This window comes from Peromyscus maniculatus, chromosome 16, assembly GCF_049852395.1.
Source record: "Peromyscus maniculatus bairdii isolate BWxNUB_F1_BW_parent chromosome 16, HU_Pman_BW_mat_3.1, whole genome shotgun sequence".
Lineage (NCBI taxonomy): Eukaryota > Metazoa > Chordata > Mammalia > Rodentia > Cricetidae > Peromyscus > Peromyscus maniculatus.
This window is the reverse complement of record NC_134867.1, coordinates 2,292,268-2,302,114: the sequence shown is the minus strand read 5'-3', so window position 1 is coordinate 2,302,114 and position 9,847 is coordinate 2,292,268.

Here is a 9,847-nt window from a genome sequence, read left to right as displayed (position 1 = left end):
AATTCCCTTCATAAACGTAGTAAATCCCACTCAGTTTGAACTTCCAGCAGCAAGTATTATTTTAGTGTAAGTTCAACGAATTTGATCCTCCCCTTTCCTTACACAGTGCAAATAGCACTCACGTCTGTTCCCACAAGTACAGTATAATGGACTGAAGAGTAGCTCCTGTTTAAGTCAGTTTGCTATGCTAAGTTGAACTGGATAAGGCCCATGTGGGTAGGAAGCACTATTCTCTTCTGAGCCAGCTAACTTTTCTGGCCCTATAGGAAACACAGTATAGTACCAGAGTGCCCCTTTCTCAAAAGCAGAGTGTTTTTCTTGTAAGGCAAGCTAGGGTTTAATTCCACTTCCTAAATGGAGTTGAACCCGTTTCAGTTTCCAATTCTAGCTTCAAAAGTTAGTTCGGAGTAAGGATAGGCACTATTGTGCTTACCTTGCAGTACACAGTGCAAATAGTCTTGGTGTCTGTTCCCAGCCAGTCCAGTGTATTGGGCTGAAGAGGAGATCCTGTTTTAGTCAGTTTCCTATTCTGAGTTGAACTCCATATGGCACATGAAAATAGGAAGCACAGTACTTCTGTTCTGAGCCAGTTCAATGTTCTGGCCCAATAGGAAACACATGATAGTGCCAGAGTGCCCATTTCTCAAAAGCAGAGTGATTTTATTATAAGGCAAGCTAGGGTTCAATACCCCTTCCTAAGCAGAACTGAATCCCATTCAGTTTCATGTTCTAGCTGCTAAAGTAAGTTTGGGGTAAGGACAGCCACTCTTGTGCTTCCCTTGCCATACACAATGCAAATAGCACTCGTGTCTTTTCCCAGCAAGTACAGTGTATTGACTGAAGAGGAGCTCCTTTTTAGTCAGTTTCCTGTGCTGAGTTGAAGTGGACATGGCCCACGTGGGTAGGAAGCACAGTTTTTCTGTTATGAGTCAGCTCACTGTTCTGGCCTTATTGGAAACTCAGTAGAGTACCAGAGTGCCCCTTTCTCAAAAGCAGAGTGTTTTTCTTGTAAGCAAAGCTAGGGTTTAATTCCCCTTCCTAAATGGAGTTGAATCCCATTCAGTCTGAACTTCCAGCAAAAAGAGTAAGTTTAGGGTAAGTTCAAACACTCTTATGCTCCACTTGCCTTTCATACACAGTGCAAATATCACCCGAGTCTATTCCCAGCCAGTACAGTTTATGGACTGATGAGGAGCTCCTGTTTTACTCAGTTTCCTATGCTCAGTTGGCCTTATAGGAAACACAGTATAGTGCCAGAGTGCCACTTTCTCAAAATCAGAGTGTTTTTCTTGTAAGCCCAGCTAGGGTTCCATTCCCCTTCCTAAACGGAATCAAATCCCATTCAGATTGAAGTTCTAGCTGCAAGAATTAGTTTGGGGTAATGACAACCACTCTTGTGCTCCTCTTGCCATACACAGTGCAAATAGCACTCTAGTCTTTTCCGAGCAAGTAAAGTGTATTTAAATGAAGAGGATCTCTTGTTTTAATCAGTATCCTATGCTGAGTTGAACTGGATTTGGCCCGTGTGTGTAGTATTTACAGTTCTTTTGTTCTGAGCCAGCTCACAGTTCTGGCCCTAGAGCAAACACAGTAGAGTACTAGAGTGCCCCTTTCTCAAAAGCAGACTGTTTTTCTCATAAGGCAAGCTGGGGTTGAATTCCCTTTCATACACGGAGTTGAATCCTATTCAGTTTGAAATTTTAGCTGCAAGAGTTAGTTTAGGCTAAGGATAATCACTCTTATACTTCCCTTGCCGTACAGTGTGCCAATAGCACTCGAGTCTGATCCCAGCAAGTACAGTTTATTGGACTGAAGAGGAGCTCCTGTTTTAGTCAGGTTCCTATGCTGAGTTGACCTGGATGTGGCCCGTGTGTGTAGTATTCACAGTTCTTTTGTTCTGAGCCATCTCACTGTTCTGGCCCTATAGGAAACACAGTAGAGTACCAGAGTGCCCCTTTCTCAAAAGCAGAGTGTTTTTCTTGTAAGTCAAGGTAGGGTTCAATTCCCCTTCCTAAACTAAGTTGAATTCCATTCAGTTTGAACTTGTAGCTTCAAGAGGAAGTTTTGGGTAAGCACAACCACTCTTATGCTCCCCTTGCCCTACACAGTGCAAATAGCATTCATGTCTGTTCCCAGCAAGTACAGTGTATTGCACTGAAGAGGAGCTCCTGTTTTTTTCAGTTTCCTATGCTGACTTGAAATGTTGTGACCCGTGTGTTTAGAAATAACAGTTATTTTGTTCTGAGCCAGCTTACTGTTCAGGCTCTATAGGAAACACAGTAGAGTACCAGAGTGCCCCTTTCCAAAAGCAGACTGTTTTTCTCGTAATGCAAGCTAGGGTTCAATTCCCCTTCAAGAACGGAGCTGAATCGTAAACAGTTTGAAATTTTAGCTTCAAGAGGTAGTTTAGGGTAAGGACAACTACTCTTATGCTCCCCTGCCGTACACGGTGCAAATTGCACTTGCATCTGTTCCCATCAAGTACAGTTTATTGGAATGAAGAGGAGCTCCAGTTTTAGTCAGTTTCCTATGCTCAGTTGAACTGAATATGCCCTGTGTGTGTTGGAATCACAGTTCTTTTGTTCTTAAGCACCTCACTGTTCTGGCCCTATAGGAAACACAGTGGAGTACCAGAGTCCCCCTTTCTCAAAAGCAGAGTATTTTTCTTGAAAGCCAAGCAAGAGTTTAATTCTGATTACTAAGCGAAGTTGAATGCCATTCAGTTTGAACATCTAGCAAAAAGAGTTAGTTTAGGGTAAGTTCAACCACTCTTATGCTCTAATTGCTGTATACAATGCAAATAGCACTCACGTTTGTTCCCAGAAAGTACAGTGTATTGGACTGAAGAGGAGCTCCTGTTTTAGTCACTTTCCTATGCTCAGTGAACTGAAAAAGCCACGTGTGTGTAGTAATCACAGTTCTTTTGTTCTGACCCAGCTCACTGTTCTGGCCCTAGGAAAAACAGTAAAGTACCAGAGTGCCCTTTTCTCAAAAGCAGAGTTTTTTTCTTATAAGCCAAATGAGGATTTAATTCCCCTTCCTAAATGGGGTTGAATCCCATTCAGTTTGATTCTACCAAAAAGAGTAAGTTTAGGGTAAGTTCAACCACTCTTATGTTTCCCTGGGCATATACAGCGCAAATAGCACTCGCGTCTTTTCTCAACAAGTACAGTGTATTGGACTGAAGAGGAGCTCCTGTTTCAGACTGTTTCCTATGCTGAGTTGAACTGGATGTGGCCCGTGTGTGTAGTATTCACAGTTCTTTTGTTCTGAGCCAGATCACTATTCTGGCCTGATAGGAAACGCAGTAGAGCACCAGAGTACCCCTTTCTCAAAAGCAGAGAGTTTTTCTTGTAAGCCAAGCTAGGGTTTAATAACTTTTCCTAAACAGAGTTGAATCCCATTCAGTTTGAACTTCTAGCAAAAAGAGTTAGTTAGGGTAAGTTCAACCACTCTTATGCTCCATTTGCCTTATACTGTGCAAATAGCACTCCCGTCTGTTCCCAGCAAGTTCAGTGTATTGGACTGAAGAGGAGCTCCTGTTTTAGACAGTTTCCTATGCTGAGTTGAACTGGATGTGTCCCGTGTGTGTAGGAAAAACAGTACTTTTGTTCTCATCCAACTCACTGTTCTGGCCATTATAGGAAATACAATAGAGTACCACAATGCCCCTTTCTCAAAACCAGAGTGCTTTTCTTGTAAGACAAGCAAAGTTTCCATTACCCTTACGAAACAAAGTTGAATCCAATTCAGTTTGAACTTCTAGCAGCAAGAGTTAGTTAGGGTAAGTTCAACCCCTCTTACACTCCACTTGATGTTTACAGTGCATATAGCACTCGTGTCTGTGCCCAGGAAGTACAGTGTATTGGACTGAAGAGGAGCTCCTGTTTCAGACAGTTTCCGATGCTGAGTTGAACTGGATGTGGCCCGTGTGTGTAGGAATAACAATTCTTTTGTTTAGTCCCAGCTCTCTGTTCTGTCCCTATAGGAAAAACAGTGGAGTAACAGTGTGCTGCTTTCTCAAAAGAAGAATGTATTTCTTGTAAGCCAAGCTAGGGTTTAATTCCCCTTCCTAAATGGAGTTGAATTCCATTCAGTTTGAACTTCTAGCAGCAAGAGTTAGTTAAGGTAAGTTCAAACACTCTTATGCAAATAGCACTCGAATCTGTTCCCATCAGGTACAGTGTATTGGACTGAAAAGGAGCTCCTGTTTTAGTCAGTTTCCTATGCTGAGTTGAACTGGATGTGGCCCGTGTGTGTAAGAATAACAGGTCTTTTGTTCTGAGCCAACACACTGTTCTGGCCCTATAGGAAACACAGTAGAGTACCAGAGTGCCCGTTTCTCAGAAGCAGAGTGTTTTTCTTGTAAGCCTAGCTAGCGTTTAAACCCATTCCAAAACGGAGTTGAATTCCATTCAGTTTGAACTCCTATCAAAAAGAGTTAGTTTAGGTAAGTTCAACCACTCTTATTCTATCCTGGCCGTATACAGTGCAAAAAGCACTCGCATATCTTCCCAGCAAGTACAGTGTATTGGACTGAAGAGGAGCTCCTGTTTATGTCAGTTTCCTATGCTGAGTTTATTTGGATATGGCCCATGTGTGTTGTGAGCACACTTCTTTGTTTCTGAGACTGCCCACTGTTCTGGCCCTATAGGAAACACAGTAGAATACCAGTGTGCCACTTTCTCAAAAGCAGAGTGTTGTTCTTGTAAGCCAAGCTAGGGTTCAATTCCCCTTCCTAAATTAAGTTGAATCCCATTCAGTTTGAACTTCTAGCAGCAATAGTTAGTTAAGGTAAGTTCAACCACTTATATGCAAATAGCACTCACTTCTGTTCCCAGCAAGTACAGTGTATTGGACTGAAGAGAAGGTCCTGTTTTAGTCAGTTTCCTATGCTGAGTTGAATTGAATGTGGCACGTGTGTATAATCACAGTTCATTTTTTCTGAGCCTGCTCACTGTTTTGGCCCTATAGGAAACACAGTAGAATACCAGTGTGCCACTTTCTCAAAAGCAGAGTGTTTTTCTTGTAAGCCTAGCTAGGGTTTAATTTCCCTTTTCTAAATTAAGATGAATCCCATTTAGGTTGAACTTCTAGCAAAAAGAGTTAGTTTAGGGTAAGTTCCACAACTCTTATGCTACCCAGGCCATATACAGTGCAAATAGCACTCGTGTCTGTTCCATTAAGTACAGTGTATTGGATTGAACAGGAGCTCCTGTTTAAGTCAGTTTCCTATGCTGAGTTGAACTGGATGTGGCCCTTGTGTGTAGGAAGCACAGTTCTTTGGTTTTAAGACAGCCCACAATTCTGGCCATATAGGAAACACAGGAGAGTACCAGAGTGCCCCTTTCTCAAAAGCAGAGTGTTGTTCTTGTAAACGAAGCTAGGGTTCAATTCCCCTTCCTAAACTAAGTTGAATTGCATACAGTTTGAACTTCTAGCAGCAAGAGTTAGTTAAGGTAAGTTCAACCACTCATATGCAATAGCACTCACTTCATTCCCAGGAAATACAGTGTACTGGACTGAAGAGTAGCTCCTGTTTTTTTCAGTTTCCTATGCTGAGTTGATCTGGATATGGCCTATGTGTGTAGGAAGCACAGTTCTTTGGTTCTGAGAGACAACACTGTTCTGGCTGAATAGGAAACACAGTACAGTACCCTAATGTCCCTTTCTCAAAAGCAGAGTGTTTTTCTTGTAAGCCAAGCTAGGGTTCAATTCTGTTTCCTAAAGTAAGTTGAATCCCATTCAGTTTGAACTTCTAGCAGCAAGAGATAGATAAGGTAAGTTCAACCACTCTTATGCAAATAGCACTCACTTCTGTTCCAAGCAAGTACAGTGTATTGGACTGAAGAGTAGCTCCTGTTTAAGTCAGTTTCCTATGCTGAGTTGAACTGGATGTGCCTGTGTGTGTAAGAATAACAGTTCTTTTGTTCTGATCAAGCACACTGTTCTGGACCTATAGGAAACACAGTAGAGTACCACAGTGGCACTTTCTCAAAAGCAGAGTGTTTTTCTTGTAAGCCAAACTAGGGTTTAATTCCATTTCCTAAACGGAGTTGAATCCCATTCAGTTTGAACTTCTAGCAGCAAGAGTTAGTTAGGGTAAGTTCAACCACTCTGATGCTCCACTTGCCTTATACAGTCCAAATAGCCCTCGCGTCTGTTCCCAGCAAGTACAGTTCATTGAATTGAAGAGAGCTCCTGTTTTAGACAGTTTCCTATACTGAGTTGAACTGGATGTGACCCGTGTATGTAGTATTCATCATTCTTTTGTTCTGACCCAGATCACTGTTCAGGGTGATAGGAAACACAGTAGAGTACCAGAGTACCCCTTTCTCAAAATCAGAGTGTTTTTCTTGTAAGCCAATCTAGGGTTCAATTTCCCTTCCTATACTAAGTTGAATCCCATTCAGTTTGATCTTCTAGCAAAAGAAGTTAGTTTAGGGTAAGTTCAACCACTTTAATGCTCTACTTGCTGTATACAGTGCAAATAGCACTCACGTCTGTTCCCAGCAAGTACAGTGTATTGGACTGAAGAGGAGCTCCTGTTGTAGACAGTTTCCTATGTTGAGTTGAACTGGTTGTGGCCCGTGTGTGTAGGATAACAGTTCTTTTGTTCTGAGCCAGCTCAATGTTCTGACCCTATAGGAAACACAGTAGAATACCAGAGTGCCCCTTTCTCAAAAGGAGAGTGTTTTTCTTGTAAGCCAAGCTAGGGTTCAATACCCCTTCTAAACTAAGTTAAATCCCATTCAGTTTGAACTTCTAGCATGAAGAGTTAGTTAGGGCAAATTCAACCACTCTTATAATCCACTTGTCGTATACTGTGCAAATAGCACTCGCTTCTCTTCCCCTTAAGTACGGCTTATTGGAAAGAATAGGAGCTCCAAATGTAGTCAGTTGCCTATGCTGAGTTTGACTAGATATGGCCCGTGTGTGTAGGAATAACAGGTCTTTTTTTTCTGAGCCAGCTCACTGTTCTGGCACTACAAGAAACACAGTAGAGTACCAGAGTGCCCGTTTCTCAAAAGCAGAGTGTTTTTCATGTAAGGCAAGCTAGGGTTCAATTATCCTACCTAAACGGAATTGAATCACATTAATTTTCAAGTTGTAGCAGCAGGTGTTAATACAAGGTAACAACAGCCACTCTTGTATTATTCTGGCCATACACAGTACAAATAGGACTTGTGTCTTTCTTAGCAAGTACAGTGTATTGGAATAAAGAGAAGTTATTATTCTAGTCAGTTTCCAATGCTGAGTTGAACTAAGTAGGCCCCGTTTGTGTTGGAACCAGAGTTCTTTTGTTGTGAGCCAGCTCACTATTCTGGCTCTATAGGAAACACTTTAGAGTTAAAGAGTTCCAATTTCTAAAAAGCAGAGTGTTTTTCTTGTAAGACAAGAAAGGGTACAATTGCCATTCTTAAATGGAGTTGAATCACGTCAGTTTCACGATTTTTCAGCAAGTGTTAATTCAGGGTAAGAACAGTCACTCGGGCTATTCTGGCCATTCAGAGTGCAAATAGCACTAGCATCTGTTCCCAGTAAGTACAGTGTATTGGACTGAAGAGAAGCTCCTACTCTAGTCAGTTTTCAATGCTGAGCTGAACTAGATATGCCCGTTTGTTTAGGAAGCACAGTTCTTTTCTTCTGAGCCAGCTCACTCTTCTGATCACATAGGAAACACAGTAGAGTACAAGAGTGCCCGTTTCTCAAAAACAGAGTGTTTTTCTTGTAAGACAAGCTAGTGTTCTATTGCCATTCTTAAATGGAGTTGAATCACTTTCAGTTTCACGTTCTAGCATCAAGTGTTAATTCAGTGTAAGAACAGCCACTCTTGTGCTCTTCTGGCCATACACAGTGCAAATAGTACTCCCATATGTTCTCAGCAAGTACAGACTATTGGACTGAAGAGAAGCCCTTTTCTAGTCAGTTTCCAATTATGAGTTGAACTAGATATGCCCCATTTGTGTAGGAAGCACAGTTCTTTAGTTCTGAGCCAGCTCACTCTTCTGGTCCACTAGGAAAAACAGTAGAGTACAAGAGTGCCCATTTCTCAAAGCAGTGTGTTTTTCCTGTAAGGCAAGCTAGGGTTCAATTGCCATTATTAAATGAAGTTGAATAACGCTCAGTTTCACGTTATAGCAGCAAGTGCTAATTCAGGGTAAGAACAGCCACTCTTGTGCTCTTCTGGCCATACACAGTGCAAATAGCACTCGTGCCTTTTCCCAGCAAGTACAGTGTATTTGACTGATGAGAAGCTTCTATTCCATTCAGTTTAAAATGCTGGGCTGAACTAAGTATGCTTTGTTTATGTAGGAATCACAATTCCTTTGTTCTCATCCAGCTCACTGTTCTGGCCTTATAGCTAACACAGTAGAGTACAAGAGTGCCGATTTCTCAAAAGCAGAGTGTTTTTCTTGTAAGGGAAGATAGGGTTAATTTCCATTTGTAAACGGAGTTGAATCATATTCAGTTAAATGTTCTAGCAGAAAGTGTTAATTCAGGGTAAAACAGCCACACTTGTGCTCTTCTCCTCATACAGTGTGCAAATAGCACTCTCGTCTCTTCCCAGCAAATAGAGTGTATTGGACTGAAGAGAAGCTCCTATTCTAGTCAGTTTCCAATGCTGAGCTAAAGTAGATATGCCCCTTTTGTGTAGGAAGCACAATTCTTTTGTTCTGAGCCAGCTCACTCTTCTGGCCCCATAGCAAACACAGTAAAGTACAAGAGTGACCGTTTCTCAAAAGCACATTGTTTTTCTTGTAAGGCAAGCTAGGGTTCAATTGCCATTCGTAAAAGGAGGTGAATCACATTCAGATTCACGTTCTATCAGCAATTGTTAATTCAGGGTTAGAACAGCCACTCTTGTGCTCTTCTGGCCATACAGAGTGCAAATAGCACTCGCGTCTGTTCCCAGAAAGTACAGTGTTTTGGACTGAAGAGATGCTCCGATCTAGTCAGTTTTTAATGCTGAGTTGAACTAGATAAGCCCCGTTTGTGTAGGAAGCACAGTTCTTTTGTTCTGAGCCATCTCAAACTTCTGGCCCCATAGGAAACACAGTAGAGTACAAGAGGGCCAGTTTCTCAAAAGCTGAGTGTTTTTCTTGTAAGGCAAGCTAGGGTTCAATTGCCATTCTTAAAAGGAGGTGAATCACATTCAGATTCACATTCTAACAGCAAGTGTTAATTCAGCATAAGTACAGCCACTCTTTTGCTCTTCTGGCCATACACAATGCAAATAGCACACGCATATGTTCTCAGCTAGTGAAGAGTATTGGACTGAAGAGAAGCACCTTTTCTAGTCAGTTTCCAATCATGAGTTAAACTACATATGCCCCATTTGTGTAGGAAGCACAGTTCTTTTGTTGTGATCCTGCTCACTGTTGTGGACCTAAAGAAAACACAGTAGAGTACAAGAGTGCCCGTTTCTCAAAAGCACATTGTTTTTCTTGTAAGGCAGGTTAGGATTCAATTGCCATTCTTAAAGGGAGTTGAATTACGTTCCGTTTCACATTCTAACAGCAAGTGTTTATTCAGGGTAAGGACAACCACTCTTGTGCTCTTCTGGCCATACACAGTGCAAATAGTACTCGTGTCTGTTCCCAGCAAGTACAGTGTATTGGACTGAAGAGAAGCTCCTATTCTAGTCAGTTTCCAATGCTGAGTTGAACTATATATGGCCTGTTTGTGTAGGAAGCACAGTTCTTTTGTTCTGAGCCAGGTCACTGTTCTGGCTCTCTAGGAAAAAGAGTAGTGTACAAGAGTTCCCATTTCTCAAATGCAGAGTGTTTTTCTTGTAAGACAAGCTAGGTTTCAATTGCCATTCTTAAACGGATTTGAATCATGT